Source organism: Mauremys reevesii, linkage group 12 (assembly GCF_016161935.1).
Source record: "Mauremys reevesii isolate NIE-2019 linkage group 12, ASM1616193v1, whole genome shotgun sequence".
Lineage (NCBI taxonomy): Eukaryota > Metazoa > Chordata > Testudines > Geoemydidae > Mauremys > Mauremys reevesii.
In genome coordinates, this window is record NC_052634.1 from 22,432,904 (window position 1) to 22,452,105 (window position 19,202).

The 19,202-nt window shown below is 51.3% G+C and overlaps 3 non-coding genes across 3 annotated transcripts; all 3 read left to right on the plus strand.

Moving 5' to 3' along the window:
• The first annotated feature begins 3,054 nt into the window (after positions 1 to 3,054).
• On the plus strand, positions 3,055 to 3,136 carry TRNAS-GCU. The gene has a single exon. It is a non-coding gene; the product is annotated as a tRNA-Ser (tRNA).
• Positions 3,137 to 14,108: 10,972 nt separating this feature from the next.
• On the plus strand, positions 14,109 to 14,181 carry TRNAK-CUU. The gene has a single exon. It is a non-coding gene; the product is annotated as a tRNA-Lys (tRNA).
• Positions 14,182 to 17,633: 3,452 nt separating this feature from the next.
• Positions 17,634 to 17,727, plus strand: TRNAI-UAU. The gene is made up of 2 exons: positions 17,634 to 17,671; positions 17,692 to 17,727. It is a non-coding gene; the product is annotated as a tRNA-Ile (tRNA).
• Positions 17,728 to 19,202: the final 1,475 nt, after the last annotated feature.

Sequence of the window (19,202 nt, forward strand, 5' to 3'; positions counted from 1 at the left end):
CCTCCTGGCGCTCACATACGTGAACCCGAATACTCTCTCAGTCCTCAAAGAGAGACCTGGAGAAGGAGACTTGCTGAAGCAAAGCCACAGGGGTCTCTGAGGTTTCTCTGGCCTCTCGCCCCGTCCTGCCTGGCTGATGTCAGCATCTCTCTGTGAGGTCACCACCTCCCCACCAATAGTCTTTGACCAATAGTCTGAGGTCCTGCAAAAGGCCTTTGTGTTGTCACTGCCACACCCCTCCCTTGCTGTGCTAATGTCCTGCCCCTGGCAGGCACTTTGGAGGTTTGAGCTACTCCCTGTGGACCACCCCACTCAAGGAGCGTTCGTTCTAGGAAGCAAGCCGGCTAGACAGGAAAACATCAGACGCTGCTCCCAATGCTACACTCAGTTTTTCAGAAATTAGTCAATTTTATGGCCAGAAGAGACCATTAGAGCATCTAATCTGACCCCCTGCATATCACAGGCCTCCTGAATGACACAAGAGCTACTTTTGGGGCAAACACATTCCAGAAAACCATCTAGTCTTCATTAAATGACATCAGGAGATGGCAAATCCGCCACTTTCCTTGGTAGCTTGTTCCTGTGGTGAATCATCCTCGCTGTTGAATATTTGTGTCTTATTTGTAATATGAATTTGTCTCTTTTCACCTTCCAGCGATTGGGTCTTGTTATGCCTTTCTCTGCTCGATTAAAGAGCCCTTTTATACCCAATCTCTTCTGTCCATTAAGGCCCTTCAACACTTCAATGAAGTCACCTTTCAATCTTCTTTTGATAAGCTAAACAGGTTGAGCTCGTTCAATAGCTCACTAGAAGGCAATTTTCTCCAGCCCTCAGAACATTTATTGGCTCTTTGGTCATCAGATTCCTGAACTGCAGCTGGATGTGGCTCTTGTTCTTCTGCACAGCACAGCTCCTGGAGAAGAGGGATCTGCAAATGTACATTCGTATGATACCTTTGTTTAATTGATGAAAACATAAACTAGACACTTAGAGGACTGGAACTGATTTCAGCTGATGGACAGCTTCGCTAGGTTTTTATGCATTTGGACAGCGAAATGTTGAGTGTTTACATTCATATCAAGCACCCCCGTATAGTGGAGCTCCTGAACAGAATGGAGAATGGAAAAATAAATGTTTTCCTTTTTTTTATAAAATGAAAGAAGGTTATAAGAGAACACAGGAGTTTGAACGAAGGACCACTTGAGCTGCAGTTAAGCACTCTACCACTAAGCTATACCCCCATGACAACAGGAGTATAGAATTGTGATCTCCAGGACTTTGAAGGACAGACCCTGCTTCATTGAGCTCCGTTGCCATTCCCAGACCACAGGTGGTTTTAAAAATGGGGTTTGATTAAACTTCTTAAATGTGGCAACCACCACAGCTTGCGCACCCACCGATATAGCTTCTCCCACTGACATAGCTGCCACCTCTTGGGGAAGTGGATTAACTACACCCACAGGAAAACTCTCTCCCCTCAGCATAGAGCAGTGGTTCTCAAGCTGTGGGTCAGGACCCCAAAGTGGGTCATAACCCTGTTTTAATGGGGTTGCCAGGGCTGGCATTAGACTTGTTGGTGCCTGAGGCTGAAGCCAAAAGTCTGAGCCCCACCACCCAGGGCTGAATCCCTCAAGCTTTGGTTTTGCCCTCCCTTAACTGGGGCAGGGCTCAGGCTTTGGCTCCCCCCTGCCCCTGCCTGGTGTGGAGGGGCTTGGTCCCTCTTTCCAGGGCCATATAGTAAGGTTTTTTTTTTTTTAGCTGAAGGGGGTTGCAGTGAAAGGAAGTTTGAGAAACCCTGGCATAGAGCCTCTGAATATGTCTAGACTTGGCTCCCTGTGACACTGTGGGTGATCAGACACTGAAAGTGCAGCCATGGAGACACCACACACCAGCCTTGCCCAGCAGGCAAGAATCAAACCTCCACAGAGAGATGCTTGTTGTTTTTTAACCCATCTCCCTAAGCCCTCAGCCACCACCACTTAACAAAGGGGCCTTTCTACACTATGGTTCTGTTCTCACTGAAGGGTCATTTCCAATTGTTTGCTCAGACCAGCATTAGGGAAAATGGTGCCCTGAGCAAAGCTTGTACTTTGGCACTTCCCCATTGCCCCTGGATGATCCCCACTCCCCCTTTACCGCTAGCTCCTGCACTCCCAACCCTTGCACCTCCTTCACCCCTAACTCCTGCCCCCTCCTGTGCCCCCTTTGCCCTTAACTCCCTGTGCCACCAGCCATTGCTCCTCTCCTGCAGCCCCTTCACATGGTTCCAGTGCTGGGGGCCCTGCACTTGTTCTCCCTTTCCCTGGGCTTTGGCATCACTAGCCCCTGCTTAGTGAGAAGGGTTCAGTGGTTCCCAAAATGTGGGGCATGACTCCTAGGGGGACACAGAGGAACATTCATAGGGGCACCTCAGGGTCTGAGCCAGCCCCCATGGAGGGAGCAGCACTGAGCCCCACTCTGTGCCAGCTCTTCCCCAACCCCACCCTCAGCCTGGGGCTCTAGTGCCCAAGTTGGCCTCGACCCCCTTATCCCTGTCTGCACCCCTCTCCCCAGCAAGCAACAGCCCCACTCCCAGCCTCGGTTTCCGACTGTGGTTTCCGAGGGTCCACAGCCATGGCTAAGAGGCACAGAGTGAAATGTTTGGGGACCCCTGGTTTAGGATGATGTTCTCAATGGCTTCTATGCAGTCCAATAAAAGCTATTCCTCACCCACCCAGCCCTCCATCAGGACGGACTAGGTATGTTCTGCTGCCCCTCACTCATACAGGAAGGATAATAACATTTCATTCCACTCAATCCTAAAGTGATTTGTAACCCACCAGCAGCCAAAACTGGTCATTTTGGGAAAGTGGCTCCATCATGCTGCATAGCTACGCAGAGTAGGTGTGTCTGTGCAAACACGATCTGTTCCTGAAGTCTTTCCCCCAGCTCCTCACTAGATGTGAGGGGGGAGCTCATTCAGCCCCTGCTTCTGCTTAGTGTTTAAAAACTCCTTATTGTCCCTAGCTCTGCTGGCCTTAGATTTCTCCTCCTGTCTTCTTCTTGCCAGCTCAGATGAGGTGGCCGAGTGGTTAAGGTGATGGACTGCTAATCCATTGTGCTCTGCACGCATGGGTTTGAATCCCATCCTCATCGGATGCTTTTAGTCGTCGCCCCTCCTTTGTAGACAAACATGTACCCCTTTGGTACAATGACAGATCAAACAATGTCCCTTCTTGCAAACAAAAACCTTCTCAGAAACTCAGAACTCCCTTGCTTTAAAGAAAATGTCTAAATCCCAGATTTCTCAAAAAAAAATTCTCTAGTCCTGTATTTCTTAGTTTTTATCTCAAAAGGGAACATCCTCATCATCTCCCCCAAACACCCTGGGACCTGCCCAAATTATTAAAATACCCTCAACCCAAGCAAGGCCAGAGCAGTGAACCAGAGCTAGTGTCTAGGCCAAGCTGCTCTGAAGGAGGCAACTCAAACATTTTCTCCCTGCTTCCCTTGGCAAAGTCTGACTCAGAAAATAAAATTCCCCAAACTGAAAATTTTCTGCTGAAAAACCAGTACTAGTCTGGTTGGGGACTTTGGTTTGCAAGTATTATTGTTATTAGACTCTTCTGATTTCTGAATCAGTTCAGTTTTTTCTCCTCCAGGTGTGTTTCCACCTGCTGAGTTGTGGGGGAGAGAGGCCAAGTCATGATGTCTCTTCCCCTCTTTCATAGCTTCTTCCAACTTGCTAGGAAGCTCCTTTGCTACCATGTGAGTCAAGCAGTGTCCATTGTCTCTGCGCTATCTCGGAGAAGCCTTCATTGTACACGGTTCCTGGGATAGTCCTTGGGAGTGTGGATCCCTTCAATGGGCCAGCAGCGAGTCTGGCTCCTCCATTGGTGCACCTGAAGGCTGGTGGGGGGCATTTCTCAACCTCATAACATATCTCAGTAACACACACAGAGCAGAAGTTCATAACTTCCCAACCAATGCGAGCACACACAATCCAACACGATATTAATGTTCAACAGATCAAGACTTTTGACATGATACTTCACCAGGCAGACTTTGTACAAACCATGTCATCATTATATGAGAGTGGTGAATATGGGGCTTGCAGGGTGCTGCTTTGAGCACAGCGTGCCACACCTGGGCTTACACTGCAATGGAGACGTGCCCTTAGAGTGCATCTCTCCTGGGATAAAGATGGCAGCAGGGCTGGCCTGGGTCATCTAACTTGGGCTCATGGAGCTAAAGCTGAGGGGCTAAAAACTGTGGTGCAGATATTTGTGTTCACACTGAAGCCTGGGTTCAGAAACCCTCGTGCCTCAGAGGTTGGGCTCAAGCCTGTTTGTCTGCACTGTAATTTTATAGTTTTGCAGCCCAAGCCCCATTACCCTGAGTCAGCTGAGCCGGGCTTTGGGACAGGTGCCCTGGGCCTGTTAATCACAGTGTAGACATAATGTTAGGATATGACTTCAGTGGAATGAAACACCCACGGCTGGCCCATGTCATATTAACCAAGGTCATGTGGCTTCGGCTGTAAAATTGCAGTGTCCGTGTCTGGGCTCAGGCTCAGTCCCCTGCTCTAGGAGCCCAGAAGGGTGGGAGGGAGTTTAGCAAGTGGAAATGGTGAAACCGCATTGAGGGGACTGAACCACTGACCTATCAGCTCTTATCTCCCAAACTTTCAGTAACCCTATTGTCAGTGCCTGCGAGTGTAATTTAAACCATAAGAACAGCCACACTGGGCTAGATCAAAGGCCCATCTAGCTCTGAATTTTGTCTTCTGACAGTAGCCAATACCAGGTGCCCCAAAAGCAGCACTGGGAGTTGAACCCAGGATCTCCTGTTTACAAAACTGAGGTTTTAACCAGCTAAGCCATGGCACCTGCTGTGATTTGAAGCATCATGTCTGCCCACACCTGACTCCCTGCCAATCCCCACTGAGCCCTGACAAGCTTTGCTCGTGTTTGGATTGTGTAAAGCAGAGGAGCAGGGGAAGGTTTACTCCCGCAGTGCGTGAGTGATTCTTTGCCCAGGTCTACGCTACAAAATTAGGTCGGTGTAATTACATTACTTAGGGGTTTAAAAAATGTACATCCCCCCCAAGCAATGCAGTTATATCAACCCAGCCCCAGTGCAGACAGCGGCTCAGCTGTCAGAACTTTATGGAGCTATGAAAGGGGAGGGGCCCATGGCTGTGTAGCAGGAATGGAGGGCAGGCAAGTTCACGGCATACTGGTGAAGGCCAGGTATGGTGATATAATGATCAGCAGCATTTACACTAACAATTTGTTGCTTTAAGTTTGCTGCAAAAAGCTCTAGGCCTCTTGTCGAGGTGGTTTTATTTTGTCACCAAAACAGGGCAGTTTTGTCGCCAGACGTGGTATTGCAGTGTGTGCACCGGCCACAAGCTGCCGACCGAGGGAGCGTTGTGTGTTTTTCACATACCTGAGCAATATAATGATGCTGAAATAACTTTGTAGTGCAGACCTGGCCAAAGATTCTCACACACACACACACACACACACACACACACACACACACACACACACACACACACACACACACACACACACACACACACACACACACACACACACAGCTTGCAAGGAAAACCTCACCTGCTCCTCTACTTTGCAGAATCCAAACACAAGTAAAGTGTGTCAGGCCCCGGTGGGGTCTGGCAGAGAGTCAGGTGTGGGCAGACACTGTCCTTTAGCTACAGGCAGGCACTGTGGCTTAGCTGGTTAAAGCGATTGCTTTTTAAACAGGAGATCGTGGGTTCAACTTGCAGTAGTGCCTAGGGGAGTGGCTTTTGGGGCACCTGGTGTCAGCTACTGTTAGAAGACAAAATGTAGAGTTAGATGGGCCTTTGTTCTAGCCCAGTGTGGCTATTCTCGTGGTTTAAATTACACTCACAGGTACTGATAATAGAGTTACTGAAAGTTTGGGAGTTAAGAGCTGATAGGTCAGTGGTCCAAGCCCCTTGCAGATGATCCCCTTCCTCTGGGACGGGGGCAGGTTTGAGCTCTCACACCAAATGGCTCATTGTGGCTGCCAGAATCTGTGAGCAGCTCATTTAGTTTATGCTGAGGGTTGAGCCCTGCTTTGTGCTGTAGCCTATAGGACTAAATTGCTTGTGTGTATATATATATAGATATCTATTATTTGATGTATTGTATTAGGTTTATAGATTTATATTAAAATAAGTTTGCCTGTAATGCAAGAGACCTACAGGCCATATCCTGTATGTTAAGCTAAGGCAAAGTTAGCATATCTAGATTAAGACCTTTTATTCAGAAAGCAAAGTTGACCTATAGCTTTTGTTACTTAAATAGATGAGTACCCATGCCTATGTCTATGACCTTTTATATAGACTGATAGACAATGATGAATGGCATAGGGGGGGTTTCCCACAAACTTAACAAGTACACCACAAGAGACTGATACATCCGCTGAGTGTGGGAAGAGTTTTAAGCAGAGCTCTGCCCTGATCACACATCAGAGAATCCACACAGGGGAGGTGCCCTACACATGCTCTGAGTGTGGGGAACGCTTCAGTTATAGCTCAGCCCTCGTCTCACATCAGAGAATCCACAGTGGAGAGACGTCCTACATGTGCTCTGAGTGCGGGAAAGGCTTCAATCGGAGCTCCAGCCTTATTAGACATCAGAAAATCCACATATGAGAGACCTGTAATAAATGCCTTGATTCCGGCTGGCCAAAGATTATTTTTTAAAAAATCACAATTGAAAGTTCCCACAGAGCGACCTTTGCACTATGTTCCCCGTGGTCTCTCAGATGAGTTGCCTCCTTCTGCCTTTTGCAGCTCCCTGTTCTTATTCCCCATCACCATCCCAACCCCCGTGTTGTTCAGTTCGTTAGGTCAGTATTTTTTCTAAAGGGCTGGGAAGACGAGTCCCTAGCAAATGGCTTGGAACTAAGCACGATACCCCTGCATTTGGCCCCCAAAGCAGTTGTGGCCCGGACCCTGCAGGAGGTGACTCCTGAAGATATCGCCTTCCTAATCAGGTGCGTGTTGCCTATTATTTGGGAAATGCAATTCCTGTCTAGGTAGGGAAGGGGGAAAATGGAAGTGATGTTTCTGTTCAGCTCACCCCTGGGAGATGCTGCAAATATGTAGAAAATGAAATCCCTGTTGAATGTGACATAGCTGCAGAAAGAGACCTATTTTCCATAGATACCTGACATTTGGTGTTTTACAAGGATTCTAAACCACACCTGAATTTAGTCCCTAATTTAAATCTGTGCCACCAGATTAAAGAAATGAAAGGGCATATTTGGGAGAGTTGTGCCTCACTATCGCTATTGATACGTTGTGTGGTTGGTGAAGAATTCTACACCAGAGACGTGTAAAATTACTCCAAGAAAGGTCAAAGATTCGACAAGAACTCGGGGAGAAACTGCAGATTTTGATTTTCACCCTAGAGATGGAAGCTATGGTGACCTGTGGCCCAGGTAAACTATTTTTAGAACGCTGTTCCCTAGTTAAGTGGCATTGGTCCCACTCGTAAAGGACGCTATGATTAAATTGGGAACAACTGTCTTTTACCATTTGGATCCAAAGTTTCATAAAGCACAGAGAGAAACAGCTGATTCCTTCCGAGCCATTCCATGCCTAGGGGCCCCAATCTGGCTGACTTGCTGGACAAGAAGCAGTTCCATGCTGAGCAAATGATGGTAGCCAATGAGGGAATGTATCAGATTCCAAGTTCAGACCGCAGGATACATGAATGCTGAGTCCTGACTCCGTGGTTTTGTCTCTTAGTTTTGCTATTAGGTCTTAAGCATTTGTATCACTTCTCCACCTCCTGCTACTTTGAAAGATTAGAAAGTGTGGAAATAGAGCACAGGTGGTTTTCTCATGATGCAACCTACCCACTAGCATGAGAGCTCTTCCACCCACACTTTTGGGAGAAGACCCAGGACGAAATGAACTCACAGAAATGGAAGGCTCCTAGGTTATTGTAGAATGTGATTTCACACAAAGCTCACTGGGTGGAAATGGGAATTAAGAGAAAACTGCCCTATAGGTTTATATTTTGTAATCTTTGAATAAGTTGTTAATGAAATTAAGCATGAAGTTAATTAGTGTAAAGTAAGAGGCTGATTATGTGATAACTTTCAGTGTTACAATATAATTCAGGTTTTCTTCTAGTTCTCTCCCTGCCCCTCCTACTATATCGGAAATGGTGGCTAATCTTGAAAAGTAAAACCTCACTCCAAAGGAATTAGAGTGGGGGAACATGGGAGAGAAATAGCATGTATGAAAATAGAGCCCCAGCGTAGATTGTAATTATTTCTATTTCAAATGGAATTTATTTTGATAAACTTTAAAATAATTTTTTTTCAAGAGGAATATTGCTTGAGTCAAGATGTGTAACCTTCTCCTGAGTTAGAGGGTAACAGCCACAGAGTTCCCCAGTTCACTTGTTTGCTAAACAAAGACACATCGGGCAGGAGAGGTCAGAATTTAAAGTGGTGATGGATGCAGGATGATTGATTTTTGCAACCAGTTATTTTTATGGGTGCTGAGGCCCCTTTTCCTTTTGAGGAGGCAGCTGTTAGAGCCCAGCTGCTTAACCCTCAGGCCTGGCCATGGAAACGTCCCCGTAACTGGCCTTATGTGTCTTTCATGTTTGATTCCTTTGGGGTTCGCACGTCCACACGACATGCGGTTTACGGCAGCAGATACTTTGAGAAAACTGCCGGGTTAAGTCGGGCTGTTCCAAACTGACGTTGGCCCAAACTCTGCCTCACTTCGTCTAGACTGGGTCATGTGACGAAGTCTCCATGGCAACTAATGGCCAGGCCCTTCCCCCCTGCAAGGGGATGCTAAAGATGTGGGAGAACAAAGAGGTCAGGTGACTTCCTGACCTGGGAAGGAGACAGAGCCCAGAGAGGAGGGGCTGGAGGGGGGTTGGCAGTTTTGGAAGCTGGCTGGGAAATGGAGGGGAGCCCCCATGGGGCTCGGGCCTCCCAATGGGGCTGTGGCCTCCCTGGGGCCCCAGATGGACCTAACTAAAGGGGGTCCTGTTGTCTGTACCGGCAAGACCTGTTTTGGACTGTGTTCCTGTCATCTAAATAAACCTCTGTGTTACTGGCTGGCTGAGAGTCACGTCTGACTGCGCAGTGGGGGGGCAGGACCCTGTGGCTTCCCCAGGACCCCACCTGGGCGGACTCGCTGTGGGAAGCGCACGGAGGAGCAGAGGATGCTGAATGCTCCAAGGAGAGACCCAGGAGGTGAAGCCGTGTGAGCTTCTTGCCCTGGAGACAGTCTGCTCCGAGGGAGAGGAGGCTCCCTAGAGTCCTGCCTGACTTTGTGGGGAGCAGTTCCAGAGCATCGCCCGGGGACTCCGTGACACCCCTCACTCCCGACCCGCAGCCCCTGCCATCCCAGTCCTGACCTCCAGACTCACAGCTCTGTTGGTGCCCCTCACTCCCGACCCGCAGCCCCCTGCGCTCCCTCCAGCTCTGACGGTGCCCCTCACTCCCGACCCGCAGCCCCTGCCATCCCAGTCCTGACCTCCAGACTCACAGCTCTGCTGGTGCCCCTCACTCCCGACCCGCAGCCCCTGCCATCCCAGTCCTGACCTCCAGACTCACAGCTCTGCTGGTGCCCCTCACTCCCGACCCGCAGCCCCTGCCATCCCAGTCCTGACCTCCAGACTCACAGCTCTGCTGGTGCTCCTCACTCCCGACCCGCAGCCCCTGCTATCCCAGTCCTGACCTCCAGACTCACAGCTCTGCTGGTGCCCCTCACTCCCGACCCGCAGCCCCCTGCGCTCCCTCCAGCTCTGACGGTGCCCCTCACTCCCGACCCGCAGCCCCTGCCATTCCAGTCCTGACCTCCAGACTCACAGCTCTGCTGGTGCCCCTCACTCCCGACCCGCAGCCCCTGCTATCCCAGTCCTGACCTCCAGACTTACAGCTCTGCCGGTGCCCCTCACTCCCGACCCGCAGCCCCCTGCGCTCCCTCCAGCTCTGATGGTGCCCCTCACTCCCGACCCGCAGCCCCTGCCATCCCATTCCTGACCTCCTGTGACGTTATGAATGTAATATAATATTTCATTGAAAGGTGACAGGGCCAGAAAGAGTTAATTAACTCACCTCACCCACTGACCTGACCCATGGGTGAACCTTAAGGACTGGTTAGGAAGATCTGTAAATGAACAGAGCTTTGAAATGCAAGTCTGCACTGTTAGAGGTAGAAGGGGAGATGTTTGCTCAGGGCTTGTGATGTCAGCAAACAAGTCTTGTCTATTGCTGTAGTTTTAATTCAAAGATCAAAAAAGGAATATTAATATTTATGATGATACTTGAGTGAAATAGCATTATTGTCTCTGTGTCTCTTTGAAGGTTGTACTAACCTGTATCTGAACTGTTTAATGGGTAAATTACCCTGTGCTAATTGCCAGGATGTTTGGGAGAAGGAGTTAAGCCTATAGTTTTCTCAGGCTGAAAGGCTGCTGGAACTATATAAGAAGCCTGGGACATGATCCTGCTTCATCTCAGAACTGCTTTGGGTTTCAAGAGACGGAAACCTTAAGCCATAAGGATTGAGATCCCGAGTCACTGACTGGAGTCACCCTGAATATGGACATTGGACTATAATCTATGGACTATTTCTAAAAGGACTTTTGGCAACTACAAGCTCATCTGTGCTATGCATCTGAACCTCAAGAATTGAATTCAAGTCTGTCTGTATATTGATCTTTTAACCAACACTCTCTCTCTTTTCTTTTTTAATAAATTTTAGCTTAGTTAATAAGAATTGGCTGTAGCGTGTATTTTGGGTAAGATCTAAGTTATAATTGGACCTGGGTATGTGGCTGATCCTTTGGGATTGGAAGAACCTTTTCTTTTATATGATGAGATCAGATTTTCAGGAATCATCATCATATCTGATGTGTGTGTCTGGACGGAGGCCGGAGGCTGGGAACTGCGTTGTTTGGACTTCTGAGTAACCAGTGAGGTGCTACAGAAGCTGTGTTGTGCTGGTTGGTAAATCTAAGTACTGGAATAACCACCAATGTTTGGGGTTTGTCTGCCCCATTTTGTTTGCAGTTCACCCTGATTGAGTGACCTCAGCTGGCTCCCACAGGCAGCACCGTCACACTGCTCCTTTCTAGTCACACTTTCTACACATCTAACATTAGTGTATAATGTAATACAGATCTATCCCAACACCTGCCAGAGGTCTTCTGGTAAGGCGTATTCGGTGGCATGCCTGCCGGAGGTCCTCTGGTAAGGCGGATTCGGCAGCATGCCTGCGGGAGGTCCTCTGGTAACACGGATTCGGTGGCATGCCTGCGGGAGGTCCTCTGGTAAGGCGGATTCAGCAGCATGCCTGTGGGAGGTCTGCCGATCCTGTGCCTTCAGCGTACCACCACCGAATTGCTGCTGCAGCCGGGGCACTGGCAGAGCTCCCGCAGACATGCCGCCTAATCCGCATTACCAGGGGACCTCCTGCAGGCAGCCTGACTGCCACCCTCACAGCGACCAGCAGGCCACCCCCCCGCCGCTTGCTGCGCTGGTGCCTGGAGCCACCCCTGTCCCTGACCCAGGGCAGAGGATATTGGAAGCTGAACATCCAGAGCTTGCAAGATAAAGGAGCAGGGGGCCGAGGCCTGGCGTTGTTGGCAGAATGGGAAAGCATCAGAGGGTTCTATGGCAACCAGGGGGATTGGTGGGAGTCGGTGAGGGAGGAGTTGGCGGCTTTGTTCTGGCAGTCGTGCAAACACCACAACATTAAAGAAACCAACAGTGCCAAGTCCTGCAGTGTCGCCTGTGGGATTTCCACAAGACCATCCAGGCTGGGGAACCAGTCAGCGTGTGACTGTAGAACAGGATCAAGCGACAGCTGCCCGAGTTCCAGGAGATGAGGCTGCAGCTGGCTGATATGAGCGGGAGCACCGAGTGAAGGGAGGGGCGGCCTCCTCTGACATTTTTGCAGCCTGCAGGGAATGGAGACAAAGCAGGGGGATGCAGGGACTCAGGGCAGGACCCGCGGATCCAGCCGTGCAGGCCCACAGTCGCTGGAGGAGGAGAGAGAGTCCTGCGAGAGGAAGCCGCTGGTGGGAAGCAATAAGTGCAGAGAGCAAACCAGCCAGCTGAGAGTCACAGGGGTCTAGAAAACAAAACAGCAGCAGATCCCATGGTGTAATGGGCAGCACTCAGGACTCTGAATCCTGGAATCTGAGTTCAAATCTCAGTGGGGCCTCTGCTAGGTAGGGTGGTTTGCTGTAAAGCCTTGGAGCCCAATGTGCTTGGTTACCCTCTCCCTGGCTGAGCTAGAGTGATGTTTTGTTTCTCCTCCTCCTGGGTCACTGATGCCCACTGGGAGATGGGTCTCTGGTCCAGCTGGGCCGCTAGAGGGTGGGGTCCTAGAACTTAACAGTCTGGCTAGAGATTCCTGCGGGTTGACCTGATGTTGGGTTTCTTTCTGCTTCACCTGATGCCCACAACTTTGGTCCCTGTCGCTGCAGCTCTTCCTCTTGCCCACATGGCATTTAAAGGAAGCAGTGCCGGGGCCAGGCTTCCCAGGCGGGAGCCCAGCACCTCTCCTCCTCTGGGCACCTAGAGCAGAGGCGGCTGGTGCTGACAGCTCCAAGGGACGGCTTAAAAGCCACAGAGCAACTGAGGTCAGGGCCAGAGGAGGGCAGGACCATGCCTATGTGTGGCCTTCAGATGGGCACAAAAACACCCAGCCAGCCTGCTCCCTGCCATGCCAAACCCCCACTGAAGGCCACCCGCAGAGGAGCATGCGGGGCGGCTGCTGTCGCTCTGTGGCCAACACCAGAAGACGGTAGGAAAGCAGGGCCAGCCCCCCTGGGGGGGCCTCTGACCGTTCCCACTACAGGTGCTCACTTTGGCAGTGGGGCAGGAGATTTTACCCAAAGAGGCTTTTCCCCAGCTGGCGAGAAGCAGAGAAAGACCCAGGCTCCAAAGACGCTGTGTAGCAAGTACCCTCCAGCACAGGGACAGGCGCACACGCTAGCCCGGGCAGCCGCCCATTTTCTTTGGCAAGTCAGGAATGGCAAAGGCGAGACTGGAAGCACCTGGGGCTCATGCCCCAGCCTTTGTGATGCCCAACCCCCAACTCCTTCCCAGGGCTCTAGCTGAAGGCAGAGCATTGGCCTGAGCGGCCAAGAAGAGGTTCCAGCCCTGAAGGGAGCAGGACTTGCAGCACAAAGTGAGCACAACCACGAGGGGACTCAAATCCTGAATCAGCCGATCCACAGGGAGATGCCTTATCCTTTAGGTCACATGATGAGGGGGTCTAAGCTCTTCTTTGGAAAAGCCGGACACTGTGTTTCTCGGGTCATCTGCTGAGGGGGCCGAGACACTCTGGGCACAAGAAGTCGAGTTCCCAGCGAGATGTGAGACTTAATTCTATGGGGCCAGGTGCAGGGCTTTGGCAGGGAGGCTCAGGCATGGGGGATTGGGGTGCAGCGGACAGGCCGGCTGTCTAGGTGCTTAGATTTAGTCTCACTGAGGAGGAGGAGGGGGAACCCTGCTGACAGGCAGTGGCTGTGCAGAAAAAGAGGAGGGGTTCCTGGGACTTTTTTTGCCTCTCGTTTGCCTGCCTGCTTGCTCTTGTGCTGAACGGTGAAGGAAAAGGATAAATGGACACAAATCAGATTTCAGGAATGGCAATATACAAAAACCTGTAGGAGAACACTTCAACCTCCCTGGCCACACAATAGCAGATCTTAAGGAGGCCATCCTGCAGCAAAAAAACTTCAGGACCAGACTTCAAAGAGAAACTGCTGAGCTCCAGTTCATCTGCAAATTTGACACCATCAGCTCAGGATTAAACAAAGACTGTGAATGGCTTGCCAATTACAGAACCAGTTTCTCCTCCCTTGGTTTTCACACCTCAACTGCTAGAACAGGGCCTCATCCTCCCTGATTGAACTAACCTCGTTATCTCTAGCTTGCTTCTTGCTTGCATATATAAACCTGCCCCTGGAAATTTCCACCACTTGCATCCGAAGAAGTGGGTATTCACCCACGAAAGCTCATGCTGCAAAACGTCTGTTAGTCTATAAGGTGCCACAGGATTCTTTATTGCTTTAACGGTGAAGATGTTTCTCAACAAGCCCAGGTAGCTCAGTTGGTTGAGCATCAGGCTCTTAATCTGAGGGTCCAGGGTTCAAGCCCCTGCCTGGGTGCTCAGCTTTTAAGTTGCCTTATGTGCCAGGACCCATATGCTGTTCACAGCCACACAGGGATTCCCAGAAGCTGTGGCCATTTCCTGGAAAGGTTCCTTTCCTTAGCAATCAGGAGAGAGGCCACATCGGCAGATGCAGAAAGCGCAGTCTCTGGCTGCCAGGAAGTGCTGTGGGGCCAGGTGCTGAGAAAGCCCAGAGTGGGAGCAGCAGAGATGGGGGAAGGAAGAGAGAGAAGCAGTGAGGAGAGAGTACAAGTGTAAGGAGAGTCTAATCTGGCTTATACACGACCCCAGTGGAATTGGCCAGCGGAAGGATCTGAGTCCCCACCCCCTTACCCAGAGGCTGCCTGACCTCAAGGACTCTCTTTCTATTCTCATGTATGGAAGAGACCTTGTATCCCTAACAAGGCTGGGCCCAGGATTCCTAGGGGGCTTGACCTCCAATCTTGCCATGATCACTTGAACGGGGGCTACAGTGTCCTCACTTTGGGGTACTCGCTCTGCTCTGGGCACTTCCCTGACCCACTCCTCATTGCATGTGCTTCAAGCGAACACCATTTATTACCCAGCAATCAATGTAAAACACAAGGAAAGATGGGAAAGGAAAACACGTCACCCTGTTCTGTGGCGCAGGGAGATCACAACCAGCGTCTCTGGAGGGTCAGGGCAGGTCACAGTCTCTCCCTCACATGTCCCAGGCCTCCTCCCCAGGCCCTGGCTGTGCTGCAGGGACACCAGGGGCTGGACACTTGCTCTGGCAGTGGCCACATGCTCTAGGTGACAGGCCCCTTGTTCCCAGTGTCAGCCCCCATGTAGGGGATATGATCCCCCCACCCCCAAAAGTCTGGCCTGCAAGATCTCTTGACCGGTGGCATCTCCTTGCACTGGGCCTTCTGCCCAGGGTCCCCCTCGCTCTCCCACGCTGCTCACTGCACCCACCTCCAGCCCCAGTGCTGCTGCGGCTCTGCCTCCAGCTCCCTGGGCTGCTCCTCTGGCTCCGCTTGCTGCAGCTCTTCTCCCAGCACAGATCTGCTCCCTGGGCAGCTTCTACGGCTCGTGCTGCTGCGGCTCAGCTCCCAGCACAGATCTGCTCTGGTTCTCCCCGGCTGGTGCAGCTCTGCTCCCCGGCTCTTCTCGGGCTCCTGCTCTCTCCTTAGCTCTGCCCCACTCTGGCCCAGGCAGTTCCAGCTCCCATGGAGGATGGGACCCCTGGCCTGGTGACTCCCTCATTACACTGCTTGGCCTGTCAGTGCGGCTAACTTGGAGCTTTGTCCTCTCCCCATTGCCCCTGGGGACTGTCAGTCTCAGGGTCCTGATTTCCCAGTGGCCCTTCCCCCTTCTATTGGTGCTGGGAACTAGCCAACCAAAACCCCACTAAGTTTTAGTAAGGGGCCAACAGTTCCTTACATGAGCCAGCCCCATGAGAGTCACCACTGTGCAGAGAAAGCAGTACAAGCTGGTCCCATGGTGTAACGGGCAGCACTCAGGACTCTGAATCTGGCAATTTGAGTTCAAATCTCAGTGGGACCTTGTGTTGGCTTGTGGTAAAGCCCTGGAGCTCCCAGTGCTCAACTTCCCTGTCTCCAGCTGTGCAAAAGCAAATCTTTCCCCTCCTGCTGGGTGACTTGCCCACTGGAGCCAGGTCTGATGGCCAAAATTGGTTGGGGCTCTAGAACTTGTGACCCTGATGCCTGGGGTTTGACCAGGTGGTTGGGATTCTTGCTGCATCACATGAGGCCCACAAGTTTGGCCATTTTGCTTGCAGCCACATGTTACCTCTTGTCCACCTGGCACTTGAAGAAAGGAGGGCCAGGGCCAGGCTTCATAGTCAGGACTAGGCAGGAGGGAGGCAGAGTCCCAGGCTGGAGCCCAGCACCTCTCCTCCTCTGGGCACCTGGAGCAGAGGCAGCTGGTGCTGACAGCTCCAAGGGAAGGCTTAAAAGCCACAGAGCAACCGAGGGCAGGGCCAGAGGAGGGCAGGACCATGCCTATGCGTGGCCAGCCTGCTCCCTGGCATGCCGAACCCCCACTGAAGGCCACCCACAGACCAGCATTCGTTCAGCGGCCAGCATCACAAGGCAGTAGGAAAGCAGGGCCAGCCCCTGAGTGGGGCCTCTGACCGTTCCCACTCAAGGGGCTCCTTTTGGCGGTGGGGCAGGAGATATTTCCCCCAAGAGGCTTTTTCCCAGCTGCTGAGAAGCACAGAAGTACCCGGTGTTTGCTCTTGCGGTGAAAGGGCTTAATACATTTAGCCGGCCTGGCTAGCTCAGCTGGCAGCACCTCTGGCTCTAACTCTGAAGGTTGAAGTTACAGTTCCCTGTCTGGGTGCTTGGGGCTCCTCTTCAACAATACAACACACAATCTGCTTAAGCCCCCACCCAGTAACCTGGGTAAACTAACCTTGGCCACTGGGTGCCTCTAAGAGGTGATACTTTCCCCACTCACAACCACTGAGTGCAGGAAAGAAACTTTAATAAAAAGGAGGATAATCACCTTGTATTAACTTGGGAAAACACCACAATCAGGATTCATAACACAACTCTATGAGCAAAACACCCCCCCCCCCCCAGTGCGCCGTCTGCCTCGGGCGCTTACATCCAGACCCCAGAAGCTCTGTGGATGTGCCCCTCCCTTCCCTGCACCTCACCCCCAGCGGCTGCCCTGGGTCAGTGAAAACCCAGAGTTCACCTCTCACCTCCCGGGGGGAAAGCCCCTTTCTCCCTCCGCTGTCTGGCCACATTGCCGGCCCCTTGCCGTTCCACCCTGTCACCGCTCTGCTGGCCACCCTCTCTGCTCTGGGACGTCTTGTGTCCCACCAGGAGCGGAACAGGCTTCCTAAAAGTAGTGGCCACCAGACCCCGAACAGGAGCCCCACCCCTTCTACTCAACTCCACGCCCCTGCCCCACCCCTTCTCCCCAACGCTCCCCTCCTACGCTGCCTCTTACCCCCAGACCACGCCTCCCGCTCACTGCTCTCCACCCCCTCCCCACCCTCACTCGCCCTTATGGTCATTACAAAGTGGCAAGGCAGAGCCCTCCCATTTTTAAAAGTCCTGGGGTGTTGTTCCCCCCTGTTCAGGCCCCCCTGGGGCCCTGCACTTCACACAGCTCTCCCTGATTTCAGCTGTTAGTGAGGGAGCCTCACTGCTAGCGCAGACTGGGCAGTTTCTTGCATGAGAGACACTGTCCCAAAGCAGGACTAATGCTTAGAGCTGGTTATCAGTGATTTCAGATCTGTTGGTCTGCAGCAAGACTCTCCATTGAGTCTTAACCAGCTCTGTTATTACACAGGGAAGAACAAAAGGGTCAAATGGGGCCTGGAACCCTTAAGAAGAATCCACCCCACCGAGTACAACACTTGTCGCTACCTGCTCTCAGCTCCACTGAGAATGTTTTGGGGTCACTCCTTGGCTGTATCAACCTAGGGAACTGGGAGAATCATACTGCACAGGTGCTCCAGTGGCGCAATTGGTTAGCGCACAGTACTTATAGGGCAGTGCTGAGAGGAGCTATGCTGAGGTTGTGAGTTGAAGCCTCACCTGGAGCACTGGTTTTCATTAACGAAGTGGTGTCACCCCCTCATTTGGCCTGTAGTCCAGCCCTGGGGACACTGAGGAGGGGCAGAGTCAAAAAGGCCCCCTTCACTTATTACCTCCTCTCTAGAGCGCAGGTGAGAATCTACAATCCTTTCTCCCCTCCAGCCCCTGGGCCAGGATCCCTCAAGCAGAGCCTGGAGTCCTGCCCCTGGCGTCTGTACTATTGACAAAGACAAAACACTCAAATCCCGCCTGGTGCGGGGAGCCAGGTTTGCTCTTCAAATTCTGTCGTTGGTACATTTCCAGGCCTGGGAATGTCCCACAACAGCATTTAATGGGAAGCTGCCTGCAGAACAGTTACACTGCACAGAGCTCCTGCGGAGGAGGGGTGGGAATAGTAACTATTTGAGGATCGTTTGGGAAATGAGCCTTTGCTGACAAGGTTTGTCTCTGTTCATATTTCACCTTCAGGGGTCATGTTGAGGGATCTTTAGTGTATTTTTGTGAGGTTAATAACTATCTCCTCAACTTTATTTACTCAACTTAAAAATTGGTGTCACTTGATTTTTGCATCTCCCTGTGAAAATACAACTGACGTGTGGCTTTCTACAGGGGCCATGATGTTATAGTTGGGGAATTCAGTCTCTGTACTTCTGGGGGGAGTGTTGCTTTTTTACAGCTGCCTCAGGGCCAGGCACACTGGACTGTTAGCTGCACCCACGGTCCTTGCCAGGGGCCCCTGCTGAACCCTGGGCGGCGGCACTGCCGTGCTGGGGTGACTCTGCAGGGGGAGAAGCTGCTGTGGAGCAATGTAGAGCAGGTGCAGGAAGGAGACGGGGTCACTATTCTCATTCTGAGCTGCACAATTTTCCAAATTTGGGACTAGATTCATCGATTCATAGACTTAAGGTCAGAAGGGACCATTATGATCATCTAGTCTGACCTCCTGCACAATGCAGGCCACAGAATCTCACCCACCCACTCCTGTAACAAACCCCTAACCTATGTCTGAGTTATTGAAGTCCTCAAATCGTGGCTTAAAGACCTCAAGGTGCAGGGAATCCTCCAGCAAGTGACCCGTGCCCCATGCTGCAGAGGAAGGCGAATGTCCGAGACCAATTCTAGGGGAAGGTGAATGCAGAGCAATGACACTGGAGGTGCCCAGACCTCCAATGGGGGCAGCGTGGAAATTAATAATGGGAAGATCATTTGCGAAATTGGTCGTCACTGACAAGCTTTGTCTCTGTTCCTATTTCACGCTGTGGTGTTAGTTAGAGGAATCAATACAGATTTTTACTATATTGATTAAACACTTAATTTTATTTAACCAAGCCAAAAACTTAGTGTCACTTATTTTTTCTCTCTCCTAGCAAGAATGAATTGAATGTTGTGACTTTCTGGAAAGTGCAGCGAGATTAATTGTGGGGAATTCAGTCTCTGTGTTTGTGAGCTGATGTTTTCCTCTCACAGGTCAGTGCCTGCATTG